Source organism: Salmo salar, chromosome ssa05, assembly GCF_905237065.1.
Source record: "Salmo salar chromosome ssa05, Ssal_v3.1, whole genome shotgun sequence".
Taxonomy (NCBI): domain Eukaryota; kingdom Metazoa; phylum Chordata; class Actinopteri; order Salmoniformes; family Salmonidae; genus Salmo; species Salmo salar.
In genome coordinates this window covers 74,795,953-74,805,154 of record NC_059446.1, presented here as the reverse complement: position 1 = coordinate 74,805,154, position 9,202 = coordinate 74,795,953, and positions in this window count along the sequence as shown.

Below are 9,202 nucleotides of genomic sequence, written 5' to 3'. Positions count from 1 at the left end.
ATAGAAGAAAGACAGTTCTGAAGTTCTGCCTGACAATGGCATTGATAAATTGCATTGTACAAGTTACAGCTGAATTGCACTTGATTGCATTGCACTCAACAATGAGACAGTGAGGAGGAGGGGCGGATGAAGGGAAAGAGGGGGAATGAAGGGAGAAGAGGAGGAGGGGGGGATGAAGGGAGAAGAGGAGGAGGGGGGATGAAGGGAGAAGAGGGAGAATGAAGGGAGAAGAGGAGGAGGGAGAATGAAGGGAGAATGAAGGGAGAAGGGGAGAAGAGGAGGAGGGAGAATGAAGGGAGAAGAGGAGGAGGGAGAATGAAGGGAGAAGAGGAGGAGGGAGAATGAAGGGAGAAGAGGAAGGAAATATAATGAGAGGAAGCGGAGGAGATAGAGAAGACACTGGAGAGAAAGACAAGAACAGAATGAATGACATGGGAAGGGGGTGTAACGGTCGTGGATGGACCAAGGCGCAGCGGGTTGAGTGCTCATATTAACTTTATTAGAACACATGAGATGAGAGAAGAGAAGAGAAGAGAAGAGAAGAGAAGAGAAGAGAAGAGAAGAGAAGAGAAGAGAAGAGAAGAGAAGAGAAGAGAAGAGAAGAGAAGAAGTCTTGCATGCAACACACAGCTATGCAACGAACAACCTCCCACAGAACCCCATGAAAACAAACTCCTAATTATAGGACCTTCAATCAGAGGCAACGATAACCAGCTGCCTCCAATTGAAGGTCCAACCCCAATTAACTAAACATAGAACTACAATAGACTAGACAGAACATAGAAAATACCTAACATAGAACATAGACTAACAAAACCCCGGACCACATAAACCAAACACCCCTCTACCTAAATACATAGCCCAAACCACATAAAACAAACACCCCCTGCCACGTCCTGACCAAACTACAATAACAAATAACCCCTATACTGGTCAGGACGTGACAGGGGAGAGATACAGTGAGGGAAAAAAGTATTTGATCCCCTGCTGATTTTGTACGTTTGCCCACTGACAAAGAAATGATCAGTCTATAATTTTAATGGTAGGTTTATTTGAACAGTGAGAGACAGAATAACAACAAAAAAATCCAGCAGAACGCATGTCAAAAATGTTATAAAATGATTTGCATTTTAATGAGGGAAATAAGTATTTGACCCCTCTGCAAAACATGACTTAGTACTTGGTGGCAAAACCCTTGTTGGCAATCACAGAGGTCAGACGTTTAAGGAATACCTGAGATAGGATTAAGTAATTCTTCTTGGGGTCATAGGCAGCATTCCTCCTTCTCCAAACATGGCGAGTTGAGTTGATGCCAAAGAGCTCCATTTTGGTCTCATCTGACCACAACACTTTCACCCAGTTGTCCTCTGAATCATTCAGATGTTCATTGGCAAACTTCAGATGGGCATGTATATGTGCTTTCTTGAGCAGTGGGACCTTGCGGGCGCTGCAGGATTTCAGTCCTTCACGGCGTAGTGTGTTACCAATTGTTTTCTTGGTGACTATGGTCCCAGCTGCCTTGAGATCATTGACAAGATCCTCCCGTGTAGTTCTGGGCTGATTCCTCACCGTTCTCATGATCATTGCAACTCCATGAGGTGAGATCTTGCATGGAGCTCCAGGCCGAGGGAGATTGACAGTTCTTTTGTGTTTCTTCCATTTGCGAATAATCGCACCAACTGTTGTCACCTTCTCACCAAGCTGCTTGGCGATGGTCTTGTAGCCCATTCCAGCCTTGTGTAGGTCTACAATCTTGTCCCTGACATCCTTAGAGAGCTCTTTGGTCTTAGCCATGGTGGAGAGTTTGGAATCTGATTGATTGATTGCTTCTGTGGACAGGTGTCTTTTATACAGGTAACAAACTGAGATTAGGAGCACTCCCTTTAAGAGTGTGCTCCTAATCTCAGCTCGTTACCTGTATAAAAGACACCTGGGAGCCAGAAATCTTTCTGATTGAGAGGGGGTCAAATACTTATTTCCCTCATTAAAATGCAAATCAATTTATAAAATGTTTGACATGCGTTTTTCTGGATTTTTGTTGTTGTTATTCTGTCTCTCACTGTTCAAATAAACCTACCATTAAAATTATAGACTGATCCTTTCTTTGTCAGTAGGCAAACGTACAAAATCAGCAGGGGATCAAATACTTTTTTCCCTCACTGTAGAGTGAGCCGAAGAGGAAAACTGAGAAAAAAACAAGCAGTGTTTCCCATGCTCTCACCTCCTTTACATGCTGCAGTTTTCATTACTTTGATTTTTTTCTTTAACTAGAAAAAGGTTAAATAAAAGTGCAGCCAGTTTTTATCACCTCAACCTCCACCCTCCTCTTCTTCCTCCATCCCTCTACCCTCCTCCTCTCCCTCCATCCCTCTACCCTCCCTCCACCCTCCTCCTCTCCCTCCAGCTCTCTACCCTCCTCCTCTCTCTGCACCCCTCCACCCTCCCTCCATCCTCCTCCTCTCCCTCCACCCTCCTCCTCTCCCTGCACCCCTCCACCCTCCTCCTCTCCCTCATCCCCCACCCTCCTCCTCTCTCTCCACCCTCCTCCTCTCTTGCACCCCTCCACCCTCCTCCTCTTCCTCATCCCTCCTCCTCTCCCTCCATCTCTCCACCATCCTCTTCTCCCTGCACCCCTCATCCCTCCACCCTCCTCTGTTTCCTCCATCTCTCAACTCCTCCATTGCATCTCACTCTGCACTCATTATTTTATTCTTCTCATAGCTTTTCCTCTTTTCTCTCAGTGAACGATTGTTTCCTGCTTTTGCTTTTTTTGTGTATGTGCCCCACCCTCTTGTGTGTGTGTGTGTGTGTGTGTGTGTGTATGCGTGTGTGTGTGTGTGTGTGTGTATGCGTGTGTGTGCGTGTGTTTTGCCCTCTAATGTCATGGTTGTGTTATGACCAGTGCTCAACAGTCAACCTCTGACCATTGCAAGTCCTCATGGGAGTTCTGACTGTACTAGATTCTGACCCTATAATGACTGTTTCGTTTCACCTCACTGTGACTCGGAATAGATAGAGACTGTGACAGTACGCAAATAACCAGTTTTGTGTGCGTGTGTGACACCATAAGTCTCTCTGCAGGTTGTTTTCACAGATATCACCTACACCAGATATCTGCATGTTACTATTCAGTGCACACATTCATGACAATCCTACACCATTGCATTTATCATCAGTGGACTACTTGGTGTGATGCTCTCTCTGTGAACTAAGACTGACGGTACTTTGGTCCTGTGATTTGTGCATGACCGGGTGAGTTACCCTGGAACCAACAAAGAAAGGATGGAAACGGACAAAGGGTCATGGAAAAAGTGAAAGAAAGCTGATTTCTTGAACAGAAAGGAAACATTCCTGTTCCATTGAAGACAATGGAGTCACATGAAGGAGAGAGAGAGAGAGAGAGAAGGATAGAGGTGAATGGAGGGGTAAAAGAGAGAGGGAGAAAAGGAGGGATGTAGAATAGAGAGCAATGAAAGTGTGAAAAGTGATGTGCTTTGCTTCATGAAAGATTCAAGAGTGTTGGTGCAGGAATAACAACTGGAGCCCTCACACCACCTAGTGGTGACAGCATGGTAGTGTAGTGTCCCATGTGTCCCAATGGCTGGAGGTAGCCTTAGAAGTCCATGTTTCTCAGCTTTGGAAGGATGGCCCGCCCCACTAAGCTGGGCTGGAGGTAGCCTTAGAAGCCCATGTTACTCACCTTTGGAAGGATGGCCCGCCCCTCTAAGCTGGCTTAGAAGCCCATGTTACTCACCTTTGGAAGGATGGCCCGCCCCTCTAAACTGGCTTAGAAGCCCATGTTACTCACCTTTGGAAGGATGGCCCGCCCCACTAAGCTGGGCTGGAGGTAGCCTTAGAAGCCCATGTTTCTCAGCTTTGGAAGGATGGCCCGCCCCACTAAACTGGGCTGGAGGTAATGTTATAAAAGCTTGTTTTTGTGTTTTTTTCCTGCTCCGTTCTCACACAACTGGAGCACCTAAGCATTTCGCTGCACCTTTTATACCTGCTGTAAACTGTGTAAGTGATTAATAAATTATATTTTTTATTTGATCTTGCAGCAGAGAGCTACTCAGAGGGCTACTGCAATTCTACTCATGTTGCCATTGGGCAGAGCTACTTTCTTTCTTCTTCAGTTTTACAGCTAATTTCTTGAAATGCTACCCATTTGCCATTGGGTGGAGATACATTTTTGCAGTTTTACAGCTAATTTCCTGCAATTCTACACATTTTGTAATGACTTATGTTAATATAATATTTGAGTGCGAATGACTAACAAAATCCATGGGGGCCTCCTGGAGGTAGGAGCCCCTGGGCACCTGTCCTGCATGCCCGTTGATGTCGGCCAACGTTTAGATAGGTGAGTAGGATAACTACCAATCCCCAAAATGTGTTGACATAGCTGATTGAATGACTAACCAGGTTTACATCCTAACTTTTTATAGGAGCAAAGTACGTCAGATAAAAATCACTACAGGCCTAATGGAAACATTACATTTGTCAGTAAACTTTTCAAATGTCCACAAAACAATAAGCTAGACAAGGTGGGATCTTTTTGTGTTGTCAAAATTATGCGAGAAACGGTGGTGGAAACGACTTTATGCGCAAATATCATATCACATCATATCGAAGTAAACTCGGAGTCACCTGGTGATGGTGTGTGGTCCGCCCACCACGACTCGGGAAATGCAGTTAACTAGGCTACAGATGAAATAAATGATGATGAACTTCACGGGGATGTGAAAGTGCACGCAATGAGCTTGATGCTCCTTTCCAATAAATATCGAAGGTCTAATTCTGGTGACATGATTGGCTGCCATTTGACAAATAAAAATAATCTTGCTCTTTTGTAATGATCTCATCATGTAGGCACTGGATCTGCAAGCTGTTCGATAGAGCGCTGGTGCGAAGACCTGACCGGCACATTCGCTATATCACGTAAACATTTTTGTTACAAAACCATCAGTATTAAAAATGCGATGGAAACCCATTAAAAAAAATACAGTACCAGTCAAAAGTTTCCATACACCTTCTCATTCCAGGATTTTATTTATTTTTAGAATTATTTTCTACATTGTAGAATAGTAGTGAACATTTTTTACATTTTAGTCATTTAGCAGACGCTCTTATCCAGAGCAACTTACAGTAGTGAATGCATACATTTCATACATTATTATTATTTTTTTCCCGTACTGGTCCCCCGTGGGAATCGAACCCACAACCCTGGCGTTGCAAACACCATGCTCTACCAACTGAGCCACACGGGACCGTCAACACTACGAAATAACACACATGGAATCATGTAGTAACCAAAAAAGTGTTAAACAAATCGAAATATATTTTATATTTGAGATTACTCAAATAGCCACCCTTTCCTTGATGACAGCGTTGCACACTCTTGGCATTCTCTCAACCAGCTTCATGAGGTTGGAATGGAATGCATTTCAATTAACAGGTGTGCATTCTTAAAAGTTCATTTGTGTAATTTCTTTCATTCATAATGCATTTGAGCCAATCAGTTTTGCTGTGAGGGGTGGTATACAGAAGATAGCCCTATTTGGTAAAATACCAAGTCCATTAAAAAAAAAAAAAAAACATTATTTAACTAGGCAAGTCAGTTAAGAACAAATTCTTATTTACAATGACATCCTACCAGGGAACAGTGGGTTATCTGCCTTATTCAGGGGCAGAACGACAGATCTTTTTACCTTGTCAGCTCCGGGATTCAATCCAGCAACCTTTCGGTTACTGGCCCCAACGCTCTAACAACTAGGATACCTGTCATCCCATTTTATGGCAAGAACAGCTCAAATAAGGAAAGCGAAATGACAGTCCATCATTACTTTAACCTGTTTGGGATAGGGGGCAGTATTTTCACGGCCAGATAAAAAACGTACCCGATTTAATCTGGTTATTACTCCTGCCCAGAAACTATAATATGCATATAATTAGTAGATTTGGATAGAAAACACCCAAAATGTTCTAAAAATGTTTGAATGGTGTCTGTGAGTATAACAGAACTCATATGGCAGGCCAAAACCTGAGAAGATTCTATATGGGAAGTGCCCTGTCTGACCATTTCTTGGCCTTCTGTAGCCTCTTTATCGAAAATACTGCTCTGCTGTAACGTGACATTTTCTAAGGTTTTCATTGGCTCTCAGAAGGCGCCAGAACATTGAATGATAACTCTGCAGTCTCTGGGCGAAAAACAGTAGGGGTTTTGGAGAGTGGTACTTCTGAGAACAATGACACTGGCTTGCGCATGCATGTGACGACTCCATTTTCTTATTTCAGTGTTTGAACAGATACAACATCTCCCAGTTGGAATATTATCGCTATTTTACAAGAAAAATCGCATAAAAATTGATTTTAAACAGCGTTTGACATACTTCGAAGTACGGTAATGGAATATTTTGACATTTTTTGTCACGAAACGCGCCGGCGCATCACCCTTCGGATCGTGTCTTGAACGCACGAACAAAACGGCGGTATTTCGATATAACTATGGATTATTTGGAACCAAAACAACATTGGGTGTTGAAGAAGAAGTCCTGGGAGTGCATTCTGACGAAGAACAGCAACGGTAATCCAATTTTTCTTATAGTAAATCTGAGTTTGGTGAGTGCCAAACTTGGTGGGTGTCAAAATAGCTAGCCATGATGGCCGGGCAATCTACTCAGAATATTGCAAAATGTGCTTTCACCGAAAAGCTATTTTAAAATCGGACACCGCGATTGCATAAAGGAGTTCTGTATCTATAATTCTTAAAATAATTATGTTTTTTGTGAACGTTTATCGTAAGTAATTTAGTAAATTCACCGGAAGTTTTCGGTGGGTATGCTAGTTCTGAACAAAACATGCTAATGTAAAAAGCTGTTTTTTTATATAAATATGAACTTGATTGAACAAAACATGCACGTATTGTATAACATAATGTCCTAGGAGTGTCATCTGATGAAGATCATCAAAGGTTAGTGCTGCATTTAGCTGTGGTTTTGGTTTTTGTGACATATATGCTAGCTTGAAAAATGTGTGTGTGATAATTTTTTTTGCAGGGTACTCTCCTGACATAATCTAATGTTTTGCTTTCGTTGTAAAGCCTTTTTGAATTTAAGGTGAATGCACCAATTTGTAAGTCGCTCTGGATAAGAGCGTCTGCTAAATAGCGGAACGTCTGTCCCTATTAAGACATGAAGGTGAGTCAATCAGGAAAAGTTCAAGAACTTTGAAAGTTTCTTGAAGTGCAGTCGCAAAAACCATCAAGCACTATGATGAAACTAGCTCTCATAAGGACCGCCACAGGAAAGGAAGACCCAGAGTTACCTCTGCTGCAGAGGATACATTCATTAGAGTTAACTGCACCTCAGATTGCAGCCCAAATAAATGCTTCACAGAGTTCAAGTAACAGACACATCTCAACATCAACTGTTCAGAGGAGACTGTGTGAATCAGGCCATTGTGGTCGAATTGCTGCAAAGAAACCAGCGCTAAAGGACACCAATAATAATAAGAGACTTGCTTGGGCCAAGAAACACGAGCAATGGACTTTAGACCGGTGGGAATCTGTCCTTTGGTCTGATGGGTCCAAATTTGAGATTTTTGGTTCCAACCACCGTGTCTTTGTGAAACGCAGAGTAGGTGAACGGATGATCTCCACATGTGTGGTTCCCACTGTGAAGCATGGAGGAGGAGGTGTGATGGTGTGGGGGGGCTTTGCTGGTAACAATGTCAGTGATTTATTTAGAATTCAAGGCTCACTTAACCAGCATGGCTTCCTGTTATGGGAATTAAGTTAGCAATGTTCTTAAACCGAACTTCAATTTAACTACTCAGTTTGTATACCAGAAGGTGTAAGGTTCCGGTTGAAAGAAACAGACTGAGATCTACAATAATCAGGATGTTTATTTACGAGAGCTCTAAAATCCATACAATGCCTTTTATATTACACATTTCGTCATACAAATGCCCCTCCTCTTCTCTAACACTGACAATGCAGTTTACAAACTTTTCTACAACACATACATTGTTTATCATATCTTGCACCTGGGACCTAATCTACTGTAGCCTCAATGTTTCTCCCCTCCCCTCCTCTTCCTGTTATCAGTTCCTCCGCGGTCACAAGTTGTCTGCTGTCTGTTAATAGTTCCACTTCTCCTTGAACGTTTCACTTACATTGCTACATATTAAAGTCTCAGCTTGTCCCATGCACACACATTAGTACATTAACCTTATGTGCTTCTACACCTGCATTGCTTGCTGTTTGGGGTTTTAGGCTGGGTTTCTGTACAGCACTTTGAGATATCAGCTGATGTAAGAAGGGCTATATAAATACATTTGATTTGATTTATAATCACTCGGTTATACATTTTCAGGGTGAAATAATTTAGTCAAACCTTTAATCATATAATTTCCATTACACTACCACAGCATTCTGCAGCGATACGTCATCCCATCTGGTTTGGGCTTAGGGGGACTATCATTTGTTTTTCAAAAGGACAATGACCCAAAACACACCTCCAGGCTGTGTAAGGGCTATTTGACCAAGGAGAGTGATGGAGTGCTGCATCAGATGACCTGGCCTCCAAAATCACCCGACCTCAACCCAATTGAGATGGGTTGGGATGAGTTGGACCGCAGAGTGAAGGAAAAGTAGCCAACAAGTGCTCAGCATATGTGGGAACTCCTTCAAGACTGTTTGAAAAGCATTCCTCATGAAGCTGATTGAGAGAATGCCAAGAGTGTGCAAAGCTGTCATCAAGGCAAAGGGTGGCTATTTTGAAGAATCTAAAATCTAAAATATATTTTGATTTGTTTAACACTTTTTTGGTTACTACATGATTCCATATATGTTATTTCATATGGAATTGATGTCTTCACTATTATTCTACAATGTAGAAAATAGTAAAAAATAAAGTAAAACTCTTAAATGAGTAGGTGTGTCCAAACTTTTGACTGGTACTGTATATTCGGTACATGGGAATTTATACGGAAAATGTATGCTTCTGTGCACGCATCATCACGCACAGGGTTTTATCTGCAACAAGTCAATTTGATAGAAACACATCTCTGATGGGAAAACGTGCAGATTGTTTTTATGCTGATGTTAGAATATTCGCATGAAAATCTGTCACCAATTGGATGGAAACCTGCTGTCAGTGACTGACGTCAGATAAAAAATATTAAGGAAAAACTGCTGATGCACAAC